The sequence below is a fragment of the Ixodes scapularis genome, unplaced genomic scaffold (assembly GCF_016920785.2).
Source record: "Ixodes scapularis isolate PalLabHiFi unplaced genomic scaffold, ASM1692078v2 PGA_scaffold2__306_contigs__length_199485367, whole genome shotgun sequence".
Classification (NCBI taxonomy): domain Eukaryota; kingdom Metazoa; phylum Arthropoda; class Arachnida; order Ixodida; family Ixodidae; genus Ixodes; species Ixodes scapularis.
Genome location: NW_024609857.1, coordinates 39,833,354 through 39,857,231, shown reverse-complemented (window position 1 = coordinate 39,857,231; position 23,878 = coordinate 39,833,354). Strand labels below are relative to the sequence as shown.

Below are 23,878 nucleotides of genomic sequence, written 5' to 3'. Positions count from 1 at the left end.
AAAGAAGGAATTTTTCTTTGTTGGCAAAAGAGTCGCCTCCTAAAACCTTCGCGGCCGGTGTAACTTAAAAATGCAATAACTTCGTGAAAAAATTTTAGTTTTTAAAATATTTTGGTTCAGAAAGGGTTATTGATACAGCCTGCCAATTTCCAGCCAAATCAAGGAATATATAAATAAAAATCGGCGGAGTTCCCCTTTAATGCGAGTTCGTTCTGAGCATGCGTTCTGAGCATGCGTTCTAAACATCGCCCAGAAATATGGCGTCCAGTGATACCGTGACCCTAAAAAATGGAAGCAACATAATACGAGCACAATATCTCGTGTTTTTTTTATTTTTTTTATTTTCGGTACGTCTGTGCGTGATTTAGCTTCGGGGCGACAGAAGTCCTCTCTCTCCGTTTATAAGAATTCGCTCCCCGGAATCGGCGAAGCGCCATTCTTCGAGCCTTCCAGCCGTCACGAGAAGATACGAGCGAAAGGACATCGTCACCGGGATCCTGCCCACATTAAAATTCAGAGACCCGCGGCAAGAAATATTGCGCCTTCCTTTTCACATCATCGGAAGGTCCTCGTTTCTACGAAGACCAATAAATAAATAAACGCACATTTTGGGAAGGAGTAGGAAAAAAGACTCGTGTCAGTGTTTACACTGGGACACACGGACATGGCCCCGGGAAGGTCCGTTCCCTTCTTTCCGGCCATCTTTCAACCCGGCTTCTTCCGAACCCGTGGAAAAGCTTTCGGTTAACGGAACAGTGCCGCTGACTTCTTCAAAACGGAATAGGCTATTTTCAGTCGAAATGCACGCTTCCGGTTGACCTCTTATATAGGGGAGGGGGGGGGGGGGGTTGAACCAGGATGTGAAGGAAAGCAGCACTACATTAGACGAACGCTAAGTAAGCTACATATTGTGCCGAAACGGAGTGCGTGGTGATCACCAAAATTGAGTAAGGTTAACCAACGCAAAAATTATAACCACTAAACCTTAGTGTCTACCAAGCGGAGTCCTGATTAGAATTCAAATATTGCACGCGGTATTCTTGCTCCCCTTTTTATCAGCTGCAACATAGGGCACAGACTGAAATAATGTATACCTTGATGCATCGAAATCCGACCACGGTAGCTAAGCTGTTTGCAGCTCCAGCGTTGTCGTGCGACTTATTGCCAGCGACGACGTTTTGCTGATAGCTTATTAGCGCCGAGATGTTTCGCTGGCGCCCTCTTATGGTTTCCCTCCGCGACGTCACGACTGGGATTTTCCTCGCCCTGACGTCACCAGTTGTTATTCTGGCTACTTACCATCGGGTACAACGGCGGGTTCGATGGTGTGTTTAAAAAGCACAGTAGAAGCTAGGAGCCATCGCAATCCGAAACTAACACCGTCAAAGTTGACAATCTGACGGTGCTCATATTCCCAGGGTTTGGCCAATCCTAGAAAGCTGACCGCAGCGACGCTTTTGGCCGCATACATCGCTAATAGGTCAAGAGTGGTTTGAATACATGTAGCACTTAATAACGATGTTTCTAAGCAAATATTTCAGCTTTTTCTATCGTACAAATGTACTATGCCGCTCAAAGTCTTTCGCCTGAAAACAACCCTAGCAAAGCAGTGAATCTAAGATATGAAAATTGAATCCCTTAGCCTTGTTGGAATAAAAAATTGCGTGGACAATCACGCGACGTGATGACAATGAACAGCGTCAGCTGATGCCTACACGTAAACAACGTTCTCTTTCACGGGCGCGTTTACGCTGTAGAGCAAGCAGTCGCTGCTTGCTCAGGTGTAGGCCTCGGCCGCCCTATCCTTGTGCGAAAAACTTAGAGCGCCGAGCGGATATCAAATCCTCGCCCACGAGATCGAATCCGGGCAGACCCTCTGGCATGGACGGGTATGTGCACCCGTAGCACGTGCCGAGATTGCCAGCACGAACAGTGCGTAGGTACGGAGCACACACCTTGAAGGCAGGCAGGTTAGTGTCCGGGTACGACGACTGAAGAACCTGGTGGCAAAGGCCCGGCAAAGACACCAAGTCTCGCGTAAACCACAATCTATCACAAACAGAACAGCTAGCACCAAACACGTTTTCGCGGACGCGCTGCACAAATTGCTTTGTCGTACCAGCGTACCCATTCTTCGCACGGTAACGTTCTATTCTTCGTGCCGCTTCATGTTCAAGTACAGCATGATCTTGACGTTGAATGCGTTCCATCATAATATCCATGGCAAGACTGAGCGCCAAGCGAACGGGCGACCGAAGGCAAGAAAAAGCTGGTGGCGCCCTCTCCAATTAAGCGCCAAAGTCAACTGCAATATAAGAGCGCGGATGTTCCATTCATCCATTCATTTTCGGCAACAAGGCCCCAGAACAAGCTGAATACAGCTGATGATGTAAAACTATTTTAAACGACAAGACACGGTCCCGTCAAGCCCGTGAACACGTGAGACGAATAGCGATTGCAGTGAATATGAAGTGTCATTCTCTAGAGGAATTTGTTTTAAAAGTGAGTGCTTCAAACGTTTGCTATACGTAGCGTTATGATTATAAATATTTGCACCTTATGGGCACCATGCAAATGTGAGTTTTATACGACACCTGAATTGATGATGTAAACAACGTTCACCTTATTTGAAATTACAGCTGAATTTTCTTTCGTACCTTAGTAAAAGGTTTTGATACCTCCCATGTTAACAACTTGTTAACTACACGTGGTCCTTGGTTACGGGGGAGGGGTGGGTGGGGGGGGGGGGGGGGCGTTGAGTTCTTGTTGCCAAACATGGTCGCTGTGACCGTTTGGAGTATCGAAAATATTACCCGAAAATTTCAAGAAGGCGCCAGTTATGTCCACCGGCAGATTTAATCGAAAGTTCGGCTACCGAAACTCGCACAACACCGAGCATTTACGGCGAATCCACTGATCTCTAGGTCTATTTGCTGGATCGCGTTTGCCCGCTCCGCGAATGCGGCCATCTTTTTGGTAGAGTTATATTACCTCTAGCCAAAGTACAGCTGGTGCAGCCACTACCATTCATTCATGGCAGACAGCGTTGTGGCAATTGTGGTGGCAGGCGGCCATAAAAATAGCCGTGGGTGATATGTCGTTCTTGATTGAAATTGTTCGACGAAACATATTGTTGAAACCCGGCGTGAAGGGTAGCCCGATATTTGAGGACCCGGGGAAAGTTTCACGAAATCGCAGAAACCGGGAAAAGCAGCACATCACGCATCGAAATTCGCATCAAAAGAAATATCGAAAGCAGACGCCGGTACTATGGTGCCTGGAACGCGTCTCCAACGGGTGTGTTTACCGCGGCCAAGAAAGTGGTCCCTCGATTTCCGCCTGATGACGTCATACAAGTGTCATGCTGTCACCGGTCGCGACCCTGGCGGCGTTCCAACAGTTGTGGTACAAATAGCAGACGCCTGTTCCGCTGCAGGTCGCTCTCCACTGTGACAGTTCACGGAAGCTAGAGCTGCCGGAAGTTGGGACGCCTGGGACGCCGTGACGACAGCGACACTCACGTTCGCTCGTGCTTTTCGCCAGCATTTCTACGGCCAACCGCCAGGATCGCGATAGGCAAAAGCATGACACCTCGGCTTTTGTCAGGTCGTTTGTTGCCACTTTGGGACCGCTTTTGATGTATGGGCGGGATAGGACGCTAAACACACCAGTCGAAGACGCGATCCAGGCACCATACCGGTACGGAGTCTGCTTTCGATACGAGCTGCGCTGCTTTCCCCCGGCGCTGCGATTTCGTAAAACTTTCGCCGGGTCCTCGAAAATGGGGCTACCGTTCACGCCGGGTTTCAAGAATCTGCTTCGTGGAACAACTTCAATCAAGCAGGAAATATCACCCACGGTACAGTGTACTAGACCCACGGTTACTTTTTATGGCAGCCTGCAGCCCTAGCGCTGTTCGCCATTTTACCTGTTTTGGCTATAGATAATATAACTACCAAAAAGATGGGCCATCGTGGCCGCATTCCCGTGCATAGGTGGAGCTGGTAAAACACGATCCAGCAAATAAACATAGAGAGCAGTGGACGAATCCGACATATAACCATCATGACAACAAATCGAATTCGTTTAAAGTCCACCATTCGCCGCCATTTCTCGCTTACTGCGCTTCGCTTCCGTGTCCTCTCGTAACGGTCCGCATTTGGCCTCCCTAAAACAAAAAGGTTTCTCATAAAACCTTGCTTCCCCGAAACCAAAACAGCTCCGGATCCGCGGTCTGTTTATAGCGCTCAATGCGAGTTTCACGAGCGAAACGGAAGAGGAAAATAACAAACCTGGGACGAACCTATTGATTCAGCGCTGCCATAAATAAATAGGCCGCTCCGAAAAGCCTTCAATAAAACGGGATCCATTTTTCCCCAGAAAGAGACTGAAAAAAATTGTACGACAGAGACGAACGACGGAGCACGACAATCGGATCGCCCCAAGCGGAAAGAAAGAGAACAAAAGAAGCAAGAGTATAAGAAGAAAGTACTAAGGGCATTGGGAAGAGCTACGGGGTTGACGCCGGTGAGCTTGGCGGAGATCGAACACCAGGCCGAAACGGCCGCTGTTTGGTGGACCCGCTTCCAAGGAGGAGAGCGGTAACGTATCTGTCTTTTCCAAGCGCGCGGCTGACGGCCGGAATCAACTAACGCGGTCCTGGTCCAGGGTTGTAAACAATCGAGTCAGCCCATTTGCTGCGGAACGCTTCAAGGACGTATTGGCCGATTTAGGGCATACGACGAGATCGGCGGAGCCACGAGCCACAGATACACGAATATATAAAGGCTAGGATTGCCAGGTACGCAGACGCCTGCTGAAGTTCCCATTAGGGAAGTTCCCACAGAGCCATCGTAAAAGCATTTCAGATATCATTTACTTTTTTTTTATCCCTTTCTTCTGTAGGGTCTAGCCAACCGGGACAAACATCGGGGTGCTAAATACTCTTTCTATTTCTTCTTCCCTTCATCCTGTAAAGGCCCGTTCACACAATGGCAACCGAGTAGGATCGGCTGAGACAAGACCGGTCTTTAAGCCTCTTGTGACGGCTTAGGACCGGATGCGCTGCTGCGGAGCAGGTCGTAGTAAGAGGCTTAAAAACCGGGCTTGTCTCAGCCGGTCCAACTCCATTACAAGAGTGTGAACGGGCCTTAAGACTTGCACAATGAACTTGTTGAAGTTACCCTTCCATAGCCAAAGTCTACAAACAGGATTCCAGAAGAACAAAAGAAAAGCAAGCTAGTGAGCCGGAAAAGAACCTCTCCAGTTTTCGAGAGGGTGGGAGAGGATGAGTACATACTCGAACGGGGACTGATGTGTTAGGTGAATTTGAGCAAGGTCACGTGTGACATCGTCCTTGAGGAAGACACTGAACCCTGAAACCTTAGTGTCATTTAGAAAGACATTGCTATCTTGGAAGGGCCATGAACACTATCCACGGACTCTAATCTTGACACTTCACGAAAAAGTCGGCGAGTGATTGGGCGGCCGTGATTGGCCGGCGCCTCGCTTGACTTTGGCGCCGGTCGATCACGGCGGTCAAAGTCCTCGTCGAATTTTTCGCCAAATGTCAAGATTATGCAGCGCTTCAACAGCTTCCAAAGCAACCCGAAAAAAGCTCTCTCGCGTTATCGCGGAGGAAATCAGAAAACAAAGCATAAGCCAAAGCTTTGGAATTATTCCTCCCGTGGTCTCCAACAACATTCGAGGACTAGGCCTCACATTTTTAGAGGGGTTGTGTTTTTCAAGCACCGGCCAATAAAAGACAAAAAGCACGAACGCCCAGTTAGAAATTTAAACATACCCCAATGACTTCGAACCTATTTCGGAACAACTTAAGATTCCTCTGCTGACTACCTCGCTCTCGTCGGCTACGAAGACGAGAAGCACGGCCGATCATCACACCGCTCCATCTCCTTCCGAGGATCAGACAAATCCCCTTCCGAACTATCGGCACTGCATTGGGCCGCGCCGTCAGCACAAACGCGGCAGGTAACCGACACGAAGCGAAACTGGCACGTGTCGAAAAGGAAACTTGGACTCGGGAAAGGAAGGGCGGCTACTCCGCCGCGCCTCCCAACCGCCCGGCACGGCCGGAGGGGAGCACCTACGTGACGAGCGTGATGATGGATGCGGCAGCAACGCCGTCGCCTGACAAAGAACTCGATACATGTCGACTGACCGCGGTGGAGCAGGCCCGCACCCCCCGTCGACGCCGCCGCCAAGGTGGCGATGACGGAACTGCGTGCTGTTCGCTCTACAACACATACGTCGGGCACTCGTTTATCATGAGCGCTGACCAGTGGGACGCCAAGCTCCATTAGGACGACGGCTGCGGTGAAGAAGGAGCAGTCTTGCCTCGCTGGATTTCCCTTCGCCCCCTCGACGCAAGGACGACCAAGAGGCTCGGGAAGAGTCGACGGATTGTTGCCCGAGCGGAGCCCTCCCGCTGCTCTCGTCCGGTAGGTGTCGTTAATCACGCGCTCGTAAAAGGACGTCCGAGCGCTCACGACGACGATTTGTAAGTAGTCTGGCCTCTCGCTCGTTAGATTTGTAACGCACTAAGCTGCTTCCCCGAGTGTGCTTTGGACAAGATGAGAGGGAAATGGAGACGACTTGAGCTGTTCTTTCCTCCTGGTTTTATTGGTGAACCTTACGCGTTCCAGTTTCATTTGAGTGCGCTCGCAAAATATTCGAAGGAGTTAGATGACTTGTCCTAGACCTGAAGACGTCAAGGTTGCAACGAAATGTACGTTTCTGGTAAATATAAAGGAACATTCTTTCGGTCTACTTCATTGAAGACGGAAAATAAATCGCGTTTGTGTTTATGTTTCTATCAAACTTTCAATTTTTAATATGACATGTCCTCCTTCAATATTCTCATAGAACGTCAATGGCTACGTTATTAACTGGTTCCGATTTATGATATTGTAAATGATAACCGAAGACGTGATAAGCTGTTGAGAACGGTGGTTAGAAGTTTGAGGTTTATTTTTCTAAAGTTGTCCGCATATTACATTAAAAAAAAAAATAGCGAGTACACGTTAATCGAAAGCCTTGAACGAAATGGACGGCGTAGTGATTGCGCAGCACAGACTGTATCAAGGAATCAACTTCATATTGTTATCGCTAAGTTGGCGAACGAAGCCAGGCACATAGGTGAGCCTGGGCAAGCAGAGTCGACTTCCATGATTCTGCACGACCACGCTCCATCCTTAAAAATATGCTTTTTTATTATTCAGGGAAGCCAGCCCCTTTCGCCTGCTGAACTACACACCCACGAGACCGAACTTATCTCACGATTATAACAAGTGAACTTCAGGGCTAGCATAACATAACCACCTGCAGCGATGATCGGTGCATTATGAACTTTTTTGTGTCCACTCCCGCAATTTCTTAACTGATTTTCCTTTTCTTTCACTCCCCAGCGGTATGAGTTGTGCCCAGTCTTGCACCTAATCCGTTACAAGTAACGAAATTACTTGCAATCTCTTACATTTATGAGGAATTTTGTAACGGAATAATTACACATTTGCTAAAAGTAAATGTAAAGTAATTTCCTTACATATTTACCTAACGAATTCGTTGTAAATCGTTACTTTTTTAAACAACGAGGAACTCTTCAGGTCATTACATATTTTGGGTACATAATTTCTTGTGGCCTTTCCATATTTGGCACAAATAAATAGTTCAATAAATTTGCTATTTGGTCTTAACATCCTTTTTTTTTTGGCATTTTGCACTTTACGTTTCTAATAAATTTACCAATCTGCCGATTTTTGGTGACAACTTTTTTTTTTATCACTGGAATGCAGGAATGTCCCGTAGTCTTGCTCTGTAGTCTTGAATCGCGAAGCCGTGGTTGCCTACGCGAGCATCTCACCTGCCCTCCTTGCCCACCATAGTAGAGCAGAATCAGTCATAACGTTCTAATTCTTCGTCCTGCTGTCGACAACTGAGAAGTTGTAACCTCCGGGAAGACAGACATTGCGGTACGTTCATGCCACACCCGTAAGGTCACAACTGTTACGCATCTCGCACAAAGAATCATGCTAAACACTGGCCAACGTCCGCGCGTAGTTTAGTGGCATCTGGAGTTTCAATTCCGTCCACAAGCCCCGTGCTCCCGAAGGTCCGGGCGCCGCGTCACCTGATCTCCTGGCCATCCCAGCTGTTACCTAAAAAAACTGTAGAACACGACAGGCAGTCACTCAAACGGATCGTCGCCAACGGCGGAGACCATATCATAGCCTACCGAGAGCAGATGCACGGGAGATACAAAAGCAAGTGATCGCGGTCATGTCAACACTCCAGCGGAGCCGAGGAACGTTCTCTAGAATTGCGCCACGAAGGATCGAGTGCTCGACTCTCCCCGACGTGACGCGACCCTAGGGACAAGCCCTCGCACAGAGCGGGCTGAAGAGCAGGTGTCCGCAAGATTGCGCGAGGGAGGCCAGCCTCGAGGTGCTCGCAGTCGGGAGGGAGACACCGAAGAACGACTGGCTCTTGTCTCCGCCGTTAATTGCTGTCGGACGGTCGGTTGCCAGGGAGACCGGACGCACTTCCCGGGGCGCTCTCCAGACGTGACGCCACGATGGACGCTGCACTTAACACGCCCTTACGCCGCCTTCGGTGTTTCGCCCGATCACGCGTGTCTTGACTCTCGAACATCACGCGCAGAAGAAGGTATTACCTGGAAACAGGGAAGAAAAAAAAAGGTGTGTGTGGTAAAGGGGGGGGGGGGGGGGGAGGACCTGGCACGCATTAAACGAAATGAGGCAGAAGTAAAGCTATTGGCGACTTCGCCTAATCGGACGGTACCTAGCTGCTAAAAGAGAAAACTCTCGCAATAGGTATGCTCGTTAGCTTTTTTTGAGCAAATCAGATATTTACAGCGGGGGCGACGGTGGTTGTGTGTGTGTGTGGGGGGGCTATTTCGCGCCCCCTGCCCGTATTAGTTCCATTAAATATCTTAACTGTCTGGGGGCCCCTCTCCAGACAGTTAAGAAACCCCCGCCCTCCCTGTTCCGACACTGAAAGCTCGCGCATCATGGGTGTCTTTCAACTGTGGGGACTTGACTAAATTTCTGAGAATTTTGGGAGGTAATTGAAACAACAGGTGTATGCTGGGCTTGTAGGTACATGCTCTGCAGGCGGCCGCCTTGTCTGTAGGAAAGATTCGAAGTAAATAAGTATATATGGTGCAAGCAGGACCTTGTAAATTTTACTGGTGCATCTACTGCACGAGCGCAAGAGAAGCCGAAACGCGATTAAATTCCAGGGTCTTCAGCTTGTGACATTTGCAGTTACAGGCTCTTTGGCCTCCTTGGCCTTCTTGGGCACAGCCAGGACTTTCAAAAGCGGACTATTGGAATTTCAAATTTGAAAATACGGCGCGTGGGGAAGGGGAAGTGTATGGTCGCAAATTTCAGGGTCTTGAATTTCTGGGCTTGCTATTACCTCAGAGGAAGGTAAATGCTGCAGGATTTTACTCTGGCAATAAAGATCACAAAATAGTATAGTTGCAATAGGAATGTGTGGCAATTTTTCATTGAAGGCCGAAGTGCTAAGACGCCTCGGGAGTACACTCAAGAAGAAAGTCCTATAAACAAGTTCCGTTCTCGGCGACCCTCTGCCGTACCCGAATCGGCGGCATAAACAAACCGGCAAATCATTTCGGTTATAAACTCGTCTAGTGAGCTTAGCCTAGGCATTCTCTTACCTTCCCCATAAGCCGTCGAAAGTCAATTACAGCCACGTCAAACTCAAGGAGCGGCCAACTCCTCTAAGCGCCACCAGGTGTCACCCTACTCGATTGGCCTCTGTCTAGGGCGTATCGGGCGACTCGGGGACTCTGTCTTCGGATCCAATCAACCGGGAGGCGGACTGATATATGTAAGCGGACCCTCGAGACGCCAGGCAGCCGATAGACGGGCTAGACGCCGCCAATCCCATCAAAAGATTTCCCGTCGGCTACTGCGCACTTCACCCTCCCTTCCGAGTTGGCCAAAGCGTCCTCCATCTCGCAGGCTTTTAATTTGGCCTGAAGACGACTCCCGACGTCGCAAATCTCTCGCGGCGGAGAGCTAGTCCGAGGCGAGCTAAAAGAATTGCATTCCCAAGTTTGGACGGGGAAGTAAGAGCGAACTAACCGACGCTGTCTGGGTCCTGGGGAGACAGGGAACGGTCCCTCTGACCGCCGACAAAAGATGGTTTAATTCCACGCGTCGCGGGGTAAATTACGTATTTCCGTCTGAAATGTGCGCCGCGTCCAGAAACGGATCCAGGCAGAAACTACTGTGGATGCTGCTACGCTCGTGTTTCGTTGGAGTTGCGCGCGTCGAGAGAAAACTTTGCGGTAGACTAGGAGAACACGAGAGCGCGTTGCTACTATGGAGCGCAAGTTCGTCTGGTTCTTTTACGGGAGTTGCGGTCACGTCGGAACGTTAAGCTCCAATTGGCTCCGATCAAAAGATAGTGGGTAGACCCCAAAGCAAGCTGTCTCGAGGTCTAACAGCTATCCTTCAATGAAAGCCAATCAGATCCACGACGTTCTGACGTCACCACAGCCCCTGCAAAAAAGCGGACGAATTTGCGCTCCGCAGCTCGGAGATGGCTGGACGTTTGCTGGAGGGTTCACTCAACTGAAGTACGCTATAAAGGTCCAGTCGCTCTATAGGCGTACATCGTACACAAAGGACCCGGTGGTCACTGCAGACGTGATGACAGAATTGCCTCGGGACATGCCCCAAGCATGTTTACTTTATTTGTGCGCATGCTTCGAACAGTAAGTAAGAGACGGGCCTCAGCCAGCGTCTGCCGACTGCCTTTTGTATGCTGTATTAGCACTGTGACCACTGCTTTAAACTACTGATGCGGGCGACTATAGCTTGCGCTTGACCAGCAGATAAACTTCCTTTATTCGATCGTTCGAATACATTAACTTTACTCGGGGCGTGGGTTGGGAGACGATAATGAAACGAATTGGCGAAGACACAAGGCTAGCTTTCTGGGACGTTCTGTGGAATCAAACGCTTTCAGGGAATATATAGAAATTCCAATTGAATCGCATTCCGTTATACCCGGCCGATTATAGTCCTCGGGGCCATTACGATCTTTTGTCATGAAAAGCAGAACTTGCTCATTTTGTGAATATGGCTCGTAGGATTCAATGCAAAGAACTTTGAAGAGCCGTGGAATAAAAACTATAGGGGTCCAGGAGCTTCATAACTGCCTATTGATATTTAACGACTGTTATCTGAAATTGTTCAGGGGAACCTTGCGATGTTTTTGTTGTTCAGATGAAATGCTTATTTTAGTGCATTCGCCGAGGATGTCCAAAAAAGGATGACTATAAAAAAATTAAAAAAAACGTTCAACCTTTCCACTTTGGTGAAGAAGGAAGACCAGCGAAGCTGTACTATGGTGGGAATGAAGTAATGGCCGGCCGCAAGTCGCCAAGCCAAACTGAGAAGGGTGGAAAGGTTGCGCCATCACTCGGTGATGGCGGCAGCTGTCCCGAGTTTCGTTTCATAATTTGTTTGCTGACGAACATGATACTGGGGAAACCAGCCATTTACAGCTCCGCTGTAAAATAAAAAAAAAAAAAAAGCTCGATACTGGCATGGAGACATTTTGTATTCTTACTACCTGTTGTTATTAGGGATTTGTTACCACGCGGTGTTAGTACACGCACCGATCACGCGGAATGACCCATTTCCGGAATTGCGTAGAAATTGTGCGCGTTCGGTATGTGCACACGTGCCGCTCGATCGTAATGCCCGAGTCCTATTAGAGAGACAAAGAAAAAAAGCCGACACCGACAAGCCCATGCAACATGCACGCGATACTACCTTTGGCAGGCATGCGGTTTCTCGTTGTTCGTGAAGCAAGCGGGAGTGATTGCAAGCCTGCCTTCGCGTGCATTTTGCATGTGTGTCAGCCTGTCAGGCTTGTCGGTGTCAGCTGTTTCTCTTTGTCCTCTAGTGGGACTCAGGAATAAGCAGTACGCAGGTCTGTGCAACAGCAAATAATGGTGCTCAGCAACAAAGTCCACAAATAAAGGCTGATTCACACAGCCCCATTTTCTTACGTTAAGTTACGTTAGGAAAGCTTACATTGAAGTAACCGGGACCTCTGTGCTTCATATTAAGCGAGGCTACCAGTGCAAGGAGAAAGAATGACACATGACATTCGAGACACGAATGTTTCGGTGACTTATACGTAACGTGGCTTAACGTAAGAAAATGGGGCAGTGTGAATAAACCTTATGACTGCTCAATTTTTTTTTTTACAGATAATTTTAAGGGCGTTGCGAAGCGTGCGTGTTGTTCTTTGGTGGGTCTAACCAACAAAGTATAAACTAGCGAAATTTTGATGTGCGCGAAGCCCGTTTAATAATAAAGCGCAAAAAAAAATAAGATAAAGCGAAATGTTCCAAACACGTTTGTCTTCTAAGCTCGAAAACTCGAGTCCTGGACGTATCACAAGTTAACAATCCAAACTAATAAAAAAAATTACATACACAGGACTCGTGTCGAAGCAACTTTCTTCACAAATTAAGTTTTCAACCTCGAAAACACTCTGCTATCGCAAGAAACGATCAGAGGTTCGGGGAAGTCTCCGCTGTCTGTCTCCCAACTCGCCAATGAGAGCAGCGCGAATCTGAACTTCCCCCAAAATCTCCTCGCCACCTAACCAGGCGTCGAACGATTTTTCCTCCTTTTTTTCCCGCTTGTTTCGGTGCAACTTTCTTCCTTCATTCTATCTCCTCCCTAAAGTGGCTTGGAACATCGGTTTCCCCAATTCGCACTGGGACCGCGGGAGCGCGAACCCGATCTTGAAACGGAAAACCACCGTCGCCCTGCAGACCCGAAATTAGTTCCGGCCAGAAATCAGGGTCGTCGTCCCGGAATCGGCCGATCAAATATCCGGGCCGCCGCGACCGGGGCTGCTCCCGCGGTTCCGCTGCGGGCGAAGCGATCCTTTCTCCGAACGGCCCTATCGTCCCGGAGTTTCGATTCCGGAACTTCCAGCGCCGCCATGGCTGCAATCGCGCTGCACGCCCGGCGCATCTCCCTACGCCGGACGTGCGGGTTCTCGGATCAGCCACCCCCGGGTCATTCACATTGGGGCGTAGCAGACTGACCACTGTGTTGGCGAGTACTGAACTATTCGCAGAACTACTAGACTCAATATATCTCACTATATACGATTTAAATAAAAACTGAACAGGTTTTTTTTTTTTTTTTTTTTTTTTTCTGTGAAGAATTTAGCTGAGTTCGGAGGGGTGAAAAGGCCGTAAAATCAAACCACGTCATACAGATCAGTTACGACAACGACCTGAAGTGCATTACCGGCGTAGTGCGGGCCAGCATGAGAAACAAATCGAACGCCGTCGAAGTAAGTCGTTTAATATTATTATTACTGAGGCTTGTACTAGATACTAAATTAAAAAAACTAGTCCGAACAGGAGAACATATGAAGAGCACGATGAAAAAACATCACCAAAGGTAGACATATAAGCATAAACAAAATTAACCGGATAGCGCATGGACACAGGCATACTTCTCAACGCTGTTTTACCATAGCAGTGTAAGACTACTGCAAGTTTGAGCTGGATTTTACTCCCTCTACTACTTGCATGCAACTACTTTATCAATATTATATTAATATATAAATATAGCGCCATATTTTAAGACATTATGACCGTACAGAATATGGGTTTTACGTGCTTCTCGGTTGGTTTGGCCCTTTTTTTTTTACATCGAGGCAACTGTCCGCCAGTGCTACATGTACTTCCCCTTATGTTTTTTTTATCCAGTTCTTTCGCGCTTTGGGGTCTTGCGGAAATCTGAAGAAACTGAAAGAATCTTTGTCCCCGCAGTGGTTACAACCAATTACGAAGCACCTTCCCATAGCGCGAGTCCGCAAACAAAATTTAGCATCTCAACCGATCCCCAGAAGTGCTTTCTCACGGGTGCAATGCGATCTTTTAACAGACGATCATCTCGATCGATGCCCGGACTTTCGATAAACCATATTTTGCATCGCACCCCACTATGAATTCTTATAAGTGTCTGAAACTCATTATAGTTCAAACAAATGCAATATCAGAATATTGTCTTTATTCGCACTATTCAAACGACGGCGCCGGCTTGGCCGGCCAGCGTGTGGCAGACGGCATATTTCTTGCATTCGTCGTCTGCTGGAGGCATCTTGAGGACCGGAAGTTGCAGTCCTAAATATTTCAGAAACAAGCGATTACCGGCACACTTCTGTCGAAACGTATGACATTCAAGCTTTCTATATCTGTGATTTTTAGAAGTTTAAATCATACTCCCGATTTTTAAACGGTCGGGTTTTCGTAGCGAAACCTAGCCACATGCATTTGTCCATAGCAACGACCCTAGCAACGATTTGTTTGGACCCATGACGTCACACTTACGGAGTCAATTGTACGCTTGCCAGGCATTCGATCTTCCTCGCGTGAGTTGAAACGTGGTGGCGAATAGCCCCCAACGACTTCCGGCTCTCAAATAGACGGCGGGGTTCGCGGTATTTGCGGGGTCAAATATACACGCAAATATACATCTGGAAATGGCCACATATAGCACAGTCAGACGCAATTCACTCTTGTTATAAAATAATCATGGGTAAAAAATTGTGACATATACGTGAACCGGAAGAGTGCCGGGGCTACCGAATAGATGGCGCCACCGAGTTTGTTGCCAAACGAAAAAAAAAAGGGGGGGGGGGGGCAATCTTTTCCTACACGGACGTCAGTCATGACGTCTTTTTCTGAGCTTTTCTAAAATATAAAAAGTGCGCGTGCATATCTATGATAGGCGTCGAAGATGCGCGAGAGCAGGGATACCGAAAACTCCTTTAATGACGTAGCGCTCCGGGAAGGAGGGGCTTCGGCAGTACTTTGATGATGATTTTATGCAGTCTCCGTGCATCAAAATAAAAAAAAAATATTCTTGATATTCGTGACCCTGCAGGTCAAATAACGGCAATTTAGCTGGTTTTACTCTAATAAAAAAACCGCCTCAATTTCCCTCTAAAGCTGAAATTTTACGCGGTGCGGACAATACAAGGATTTGCTCTTCTAGATTTATCATTATGACGATGCTGACAGCCTTTGTGGGTGGCAGAGTATGTTAATGATGATGGCGCGTATATTGCGAACCTTTATTTGCAAAAATCAGGCAGTAGAGATGCTGTCTTGCCCCTTTTTCGCCCTTCTCAAAGTAGTTTCCCAACCAGGCGAACTAGTTGTTTCCTGACCGTATCACCTGTGATGCATCGCCTCGCGATTTCAGTATTTTTGTTACCTCCGTAATCTGTTTTGCAAACTGTCAATCTGGTCACTGTTGTCAAAATGTTTTTTTTGTAACAACTACTTTTTGCCTATATAAAATTCGGAATATATTTTTTACCTGGAAATCAATTATTTTGGCTTAAAGAAAACATTAGGGGTCACCAGCGCAACAACAGGGAGATTCAGAAGACTAGAGTTTTTGTATAACTAAGAATGGTACTGGTATCGTGAGGTCGTGTCACCACTATATTCTTGAGGGTCACCACCTCAAAAGGTACACATCGCGACACTGTTAGCGCGAACACGACATCGGCGCATTTTCGCATTTTACTTCTAAACAGTATTAGCGAGCACGAAAGTTTATCGCTTACACTATAGAACTAAATGAGCTCTTTCTGTAGCAATAATAACTTAAATGACATCCCTTGGTTTTAAAGGGAAAAACTGGAAAAACCGGCGATCGCTTGTTCGCGCTAACAGTGTCGCGCTCTGTACATCGAAGCGCCCGCCCGTAGAGGTATCGATCGTGCGAAAACGGTTCGCTAAAACTCCCAATCGATGTGTAAATAATAAATGAGTAAGAGTAACGCAACAGCGGCAATTTAGAAACAAAACTGCGACATGGATAGCTCAGCATAGAATGATACAATTCAAGAGCGGTTTCGTAAACACGACGACTGTCACATGTAGTACAACCCATTTACGTTCCTTGCCCAATATGTTGTTTTTTTCCTAGAGTATTGCAATCGCAAATGACCGAAAGGCACATGCCTGGAGATAAGCCTAAGCGAGAGTAATCCATTTAGTACAGTATCGATTCAAACTTTATCTTTGAGGGGCACATAACCCGAAGCAAGAGCTACCGGAAACACGGCCCTGCAGTTCGCGCTCCGCGGCTCCGTCCTCAAGAAACGCCGAGAGCAATAACAAAATTAAACACCCGCTCTTCGAAGTTTACGCCGATTTGTCCGCAGAGAAACGACCCAAAAGTGCAATTCGGTGGTTCCGAAAGCCAGGAGCACACGGCGACCCACCACCGACTGAGCAAGCACCCGCCGCCGACTTGAACAAGCGGCCACAGAACTCGGCACCCGCCCCGATTGCCCCCTCGAACCTTTTATGACAAGCGACCCATTCGGCGTCTTTTACAACTCTCTGCGGCTGCAATAAAACCAGATTTTCCCGCGCCGCAAGAGGATGCAGCAAGCGCAGGGGGGGCAACGGTAAGACACCGAGCGTTCCACGCCCCCTCTAAACAAAAACGAGGACCTTTTTTTTTTTCTCCTTCTAGCAGCAGAAAAAAATACAAATCTTTTACGGGGAACAGCCAGAACATGCAGCAGCGGCAGCAGCAGCAGCAGAGTAAAAGTGGAGATGTTCTTCTTGCATGCACGGAGGTTAAGTGCGCCCCCCCCCCCCCCCCCCCTTTCGCCCTGGCAGCTTACGAAAAGGAGGAGATGCCACGGACGGAAGTGTCCTCGTTAAAGCAGGCTTCCAAAGTCATCCCGCCTTCCGCAACCGGGAATTGGGCAGCCCACGAACGTCTTATTCCCTCGTAGTGCTCCGAGCTGCGCGTCTCTCCAACTGCTCCGTCAGGAGAGAATAAAAATCGGGACTCGGGGTTTCTGCTCCAAGAAACCCCACGGTCGTAAAAATAAAAAAATTTAAAAAAGAAATACGGGACGCGCGCTCTTGTACTCTTGTAATGTGGGCCGTGTTAAAGTGCACGGCGCGAGATCTTAGTTGAAGAGCCGGCGGGAAGAGGCTTCCAGTTTGCCCTGTTTGCGGCGAACACCCTGACGACATACCGGCGCATGATTCGGAGGCTGCAGGTAGGTCGAACAAGTATTTGGTCGAACCTTTGGTTTTTGACAGAGTGTGTTCCAAACCGCGCTTATTGGGAGAGGTCGGCTCAGCGTCGGACAACAGTCGGTCACATGATAGTCTGGTAAGGCTCAGGACAGGGGATGAGCTTTAAGATTAAGGAATAGGTGTAAAGCAAACGATCGTACGAAATATAGAAAACGGTCAATAACATCATACGGAGGATAAATCTTACTTGCGCGTTTCTGAAATTCCGTCTTTTAGAATTATTCCTGCCTAAATTTTCTTTCATGCCTAGAATTTCAGTTAGGAGTCCCTTAAATGTTTCGCAGATAATATTAAAAATGGTTCCATTCGCCATGTAAGTATGAAGGGAGCTCATGACAATAAGCTGTCCGTGCAGCTTGACTGGTCCTTACTATCCTTGCAGCAAAAAGTCTCCTTCGACAAGCCCTACCAGCAACCGGTATCGTCATTCACGACTCCCCCCCGGGCTTCAACGGTAGACGCCTCCAAAGTGGCCATCGAGGTCTGGGACGAAAACCTAACATCTACACTCCCAATCAACACCATGAAATAAATAAATAATAATAAACGTGTGTAGTACATTAGGCGTTATCCGGACACCATATTTGAGTGCGCATGCTCAGAAGGAGCTCGTATACTCAGGCTGCCAAGGGCAATAATTTTGATGGCGCGGAATGCACGGTGCGAAAGCTTCATAGAAGCTGGCCATCAGCGGCCACGTGGCTCTGCGATGGCCGCAAGCGAATACTCTTTCCCATCATGCCCTTTCACTCAAATCAGGCTGTCGAAAGATCCAAGCGCGCAGCAAGACAACCAGCGCGTGCTCAAGGATGCAAAAATTCCAGAAATTTTGAAGGCAGAAAAAAAAAAACACCGAAAAAATAAAGTTTTTGGAAATTTCGGGACCATTTGAAAATTTGTCTCAGCAAGAGTAATCCAGCAATCTTTTGAAAGATAGTGACATAGATCAGAAACGGCAAAATGACGCGCGGTACGATTATTATTATTATTATTATTATTATTGACGTAGTGATTAATGTCAATTTTACCGTGTGTTGCAAACATTTGTATAATAGGCTTTTAATAATTAAAATCAATCAGATCTCCCTTTTCTTCTCGTTTTTTATGCAAAAAAGAAATGTTTTCCCAAATTATTTAGCTCTTTTTATACTCTTGGTATTTTTTTTCTCTTAGTATTTTTTTTCCAGCCTTCCGGCTGGAAAAAAAACCGTCCAGCGAAAAGCACCTGGTCAAAACAAAGCGTTCAGCGCAATTAAAGTAACGTTTCACCCAAGGCAATATTCTCGTATTGTATACTGTTAGTAGCAATTCAGTGCGGCAACCTCTTGTATTCGTTTCGGCGAGTTTATTTGGGCGTATCGGTCCCCCCGATCGCAGGTATATATTGGCTCGTGCCGGGCTGCCTCCCGCGGGTGTTGACGCTGCCCGTCCTGTCAACAGTGCCGAGGAGGCGACCGCAAATCCGAGCCGTATTTCGATGAAGCGACGCCCCGTCGATGAGCGGCCGGCACGCCGCGCGTTCATTCATGAGGGAGAGCCGGATTGGACTCCCGAGTACACCCGAGAATATCCCAGTGTCGGTGTGTGTGTGTGTGTGTGTGTGTGTGTGTGTTTGTGAGAAGGGGGGGGGGGAGGAGGCTCAAGAGAGCGACTCCCCGCTACTCACTAAGATTTCCCCCTTTTTTTTTTTTTTTTAAGTCCCTGCTTTATTTACGGCACCCTTTGTTTCTGAGTTGCCAACAAGGTGAATGTGAATAGTCTGCCTGCCGATTGCTTTCGGCAAACGAAACACTCAGGCCTGATGCCTTCGTTTCTAGAGTGCAGCTCCATTATTACTATTACTATTGCTATTACTATTATTATTATTATTATTATTATTATTATACAGCAAAAAAAAGTTCAGTGTATTATGAATATTATTTTATAGAGCAAAAGTTGAAAAAACCTTCCGGTTGGAAAAAAAAAAATGCAGAAACGAAAATCGATCGCTGCGTGTAAAACCGTTTCTACGCTGGCGTCGCCATTTTGATGGCGTAACATCCTGTATTGGGGCGAGAACGCCGTTTTGCCCTCGCCGCCGCTCTATAATTGGCTCGCCAAATCTTTTTTTTTTTCTTCTTTTTGCATCGTACGTACCCTAACGAGAATTACTTGACCGTACGAGAGAAAACGAAAAGAAATCTAGAAAGCGTGAGGGGCCCAGGAAAACCACATTATATCGGTTGTAAACCCCCAAGAGGTTTAGTTTTCGACACAGTGTGACGATATGGCATGCGATGACCGTACAGACGAACAAACGTATGCGAATACCGGATAGTTGAAAAGAAGACCTACTTAGGTTGCTTTTTTAGGGGCGAAGTTAGGGGCTAGCCATGTCCGTATGTCCGTCCGCCGTGCCCCTGCTCGTGAGTTCAGCAGCGAGAGCAAGAAAAATATGAAAAAAACGTCCGGCGTGGTCCTGCCCGTGAGCTCACGAGCAGGAGCTCACGAGCAGGAGCTCACGAGCAGGAGCTCACGAGCTGCTGCTCGTGAGTTCAGCAGCGAGAGCAAGAAAAAAAAATTAAAAAAAAGATGAAAAAGAAAAAAAAAATGATGCTATCCCTTCTGTCTTCTTAAAAAAAGAAAAAAGAAAACCACACATTCTTCTCCTGACATGAATGAAAACGGGAAAACCGACGACGACGACGCTCCAGCCAGGACGATCGAATTTGTCGCTCTAGGAAGACTACGTTATTTTATGGTTATTTCCTGGTTTATTGACCGAATATTTCCCTGGTTTTTCAAGAAGACGTCTCCTGTCCACACCCAATTAGGAGCTACGACTCCGCCCAACGGGGGCCACGTAATATGAGCCTCCCGAATCCACCACAGCCTAACCAGGATGAATCTGGATCTGCCGAACCACATCACAAGCCTGAAGACTCTCATGATAGCGTCATGGATGACTTCGAGGACGAAGCTGGGTGGCAAACCCAAACGTCGAAGAAGAGACGTCACGGCTCAAAGTCAAGTGAGGACACAATCATAACTCAGCCGGGTTAAAATCTCACAGTCATTGTTAAGCCTAACGACCCAACCACGATCATCACCAACATGAACCCTCTGGTACTAAAACAAAAGCTGGACAGTCTGGCCCCAGACGGTGTCATCCAGATTCGGCCCAACTACCGATTGAATCTTCTGGCCATCGATGCTAGAAATGTAGAATCCACAAAAGCACTCCTGCAACTGAAGAACCTGGGAACAGTTCAAGTTCAAACTTACGAACCTCCTCCACCATCGGCATCTGTGGGTATTATTCGAGGAGTATCTGCAGACATCGAGGACGCTGATCTCTTGGCAGCCATGCGAGAAAAAGCTTCAGTAATCCAGGTGAGAAGACTTGGAAAGTCAGAAATTGTCAAACTGGTCTTCGCAACAAAATCCTCACCTGAATATGTCACTGCCGGGCATACACGTTACAAAGTTCTTCCCTACCTTGAAAAGCCAAGGCAGTGTCCGAAGTGCAATCGCTTCGGCCACATTGCAAGCACCTGTCTTAAGGCGCAGCGCTGCAGTCGTTGTGGCGGCGACCACGGAGTAAATGAGTGTGCAGCGGAGCAGCCTAAATGTGCCAACTGTAAGAAGCGCCATGATGCGACATCAAAAGTCTGTGCCATCTACAAAGTAGAAAGACAAATCAGCAACTACAAAAGCTCGAAAAATGTGAACTACACTTCCGCTAAATCTGCTATCGAAAACGACCAAGAGGCGTGTGGAACTGGAAGACACTGGACACCTCGAAAACGATCACAAGGCTCAAAAGAAGATAAGCAATCATGCATTCCACTCCAGAGCGAGGATAACTTCCCTCCTTTGGAAAACTTGACAGGCAAAACTGCTCCAGACTCCTCAGCAGCTCCCCCAGTACAATCTGGACCAAGCACTCAGCCATCTAGTGCTTCAGCAGCTACCGCCAAAAAAGGCCCTTCAAGAGGTCTGACCCGGCCAACCCGAAAGCACAGTGAGCCACCTGGTGATCCTAAACCAATACCTAATGCAACACCTAAGCCTCAAAGCTTCGGAAGTGCGATTTGTACGTTAGCCATACAGCTACGTACCTTTCTCACGTCTCTAAATTTTCCATTCGCTCAGGCACTGGTTACAGTAATCGACATGCTCCTGCCACTTGCCAGCTCCTGGTCTAGGTAGTCTCGCCTTAATAAGGCCGGACTGCAATCGACGCAAAATCATCTTCCTCGCTGCGCAAGACGCTGTTTAATACCTCAGATTCTTCAGTGGAATGTTAATGGACTACGAAATCGGATAGACGACTTACGGCAATATTTACAAAGGCACCAAATTGAAGTACTAGCCCTCCAGGAGACAAACTGCCAACCACAATCGATTCGTCTGTCGCCCTATGTTATCTACAATAGTACGCCTCGGACGACTCTCACATCAACAGATCCTCCAAAGGCATCCTTGTACGTACACCGAGATCTACCTCAATTACAAGTGGACCTGTCGGACTTGTGCGACAACATCGCCGAATATGTCGCTGTCACAATCAAAAAAGGGAACTCAGACGTCACTGTCATCTCAGTCTACATTAGACCTAACGTTCAGTGGGACCCCTCCTCATTGCGTGCAATTCTCTCACGATGCGCACCAGCCACCCTGTTTCTTGGGGATTTTAACGCCCACAACGAGACCTGGGGGGATAAGAAAACAACACCTCGCGGGCGACTGCTTGAGGATGCCGCAACTGCCCTTGGTCTTCAATGCTTGAACGACGGAGTGGCCACCTTCGTACGACCTGGCGTGGAGGGAAGTGCACTAGACCTTAGCTTCACTACGTCCCCAGTACGAGCCTTGTGGTCAGCGGAACCTGATAGCTGGGGCAGTGACCACCTACCAATCAAAATTACTTCACTAGAAGGAGGCCCCACCACGCACAAGACTTGCAAAGTGACTAACTGGGATGCTTACCGCGTGTTGTTTGCCGAAATAATGTCTCTAGGCAATTTGGATTACACCACAGCCATCTCCAATGCGTTATCCAAAGCGACCAGAACCGTGATCATTCCCATATATCGGCCAAACCCTGACCTAAAGTACCTCAAGTTACGTGCCTCGCGACGCCAGGCACAGCGCCGAGCACTTAAAACATCAAAGCAAGAGGACATTCAGCGATATCGAAAGATAGACAGAGCATTCCGGAAGCACACCAAACGATTACAAAGGAGACAATGGCGGCAGCGTTGCGAGTCGCTTCACTCCCCTGGTGGAGGAAAACAAGCGTGGCGCATGGCCCGTGCCCTTGCCGGGCACGCTGTTCCACGGTCACCCGTTCTTGGTCTTGTCATCGCCCAGAACATCACTGTGGCTCAAGCAGTAGAATTCCTTGCCGATGAATTCACCTCTGTCCCTGTCTCACCCCAAGGCTATACCGCGCATAGCACCACTACTATCACTTTACCAACAACATTGACCGCGAACGACGTGGACTTTACGCTGAAGGAACTCCAACATGCTCTTCGCCGCTCTGCTCGCAAACGCACCGCTCCAGGGCCAGATGGGATCACCTTTCAGGCCTTGCGCAATTTAGATGCAACGGCCCTTCCGGGCCTTTTGGAATATCTCAATGACATCTGGCGCTCGGCAGTTCTGCCACGCGCATGGCTCACATCTGAAGTAGTTCCCGTTCATAAACCAGGGAAGCCAACCGGTGACATCAGCTCCTACAGGCCTATCTCCCTCACCTGCTGTCTCGGCAAGGTTCTGGAGCGGATGGTCCTAAGACGCCTTGACTGGCAGCTTGAGACATCTGGCGCTCTACCTCATCAATTATCAGGCTTCCGAAAACGGCGGTGCACAACAGACGCGATTGGTGACCTAGTGTCAGACATGGAACAATCAAAGGCAACTCGCCAAGCAACCTCGGCAATATTCCTTGATATCAAAAAGGCCTTTGACTCTATCCCACACGAAACCATTCTAGCTCAGCTAATCAGACTTGGTGTTACCGGCCGAGCACTCGCATTCGTTCGTGCATTCCTGACAGGGCGTACAATGTGCGTTCGCTTAGAAGGTGTGCGCAGTTCACAACGGCAAGTAGCCCAGGGTGTTCCTCAGGGCAGCGTCATTAGCCCATTTTTGTTCAATGCAGCAATGGCAGCTCTGCCGGAGGCTCTGCAGCCCTTGAACAACCCCTCTCCAGTCATAAACATCGCAATTTACGCCGACGATGTTGCTCTCTGGGCTACTGCCCCAACTAGCTCAACAGTAACATGCAGCGAACACTCCAGCTAGGCCTCGACGCTATAGTTGACGAGATATCTAGGCTTGGTCTTACGTTATCGGCCTCTAAAACAGCCGCTCTTCAATACCACCCAACGGCCAGGTCTTCCATCAACCGAACTTACACGATCAATGGGACAAACGTGACAAGGGTTCGAACATACTCCTATCTAGGCTTCCTCCTGGATGATCGAGTCTCTTGGCGACCAGCAGTCAAGACAACCATTATCAGATGTCGCCGACACCTCAACGCTATCCGCATGACCATTGGCAGCAGATGGGGGACCGTACAGGCAATGATGATGCATCTCTACAGAGGTCTTATTCTTTCAAGGTTGCTATACGCATTGCCACTGGTGAACCTCGGCAATACCCAGAGTTCAGCAGTAGAGACTTTTCAGA

General features: G+C 48.1%; 1 protein-coding gene and 1 pseudogene across 1 annotated transcript in view; one reads left to right on the top strand and one right to left on the bottom strand.

The window, feature by feature from the left end:
• The window catches only part of LOC121832994 (calcium-activated chloride channel regulator 1-like), a 340,038-nt gene that overhangs the window by 215,894 nt on the left and 100,266 nt on the right, over positions 1–23,878 (bottom strand). The window lies entirely within an intron of this gene.
• LOC115322459 lies at positions 19,932–21,475 on the top strand (annotated as a pseudogene).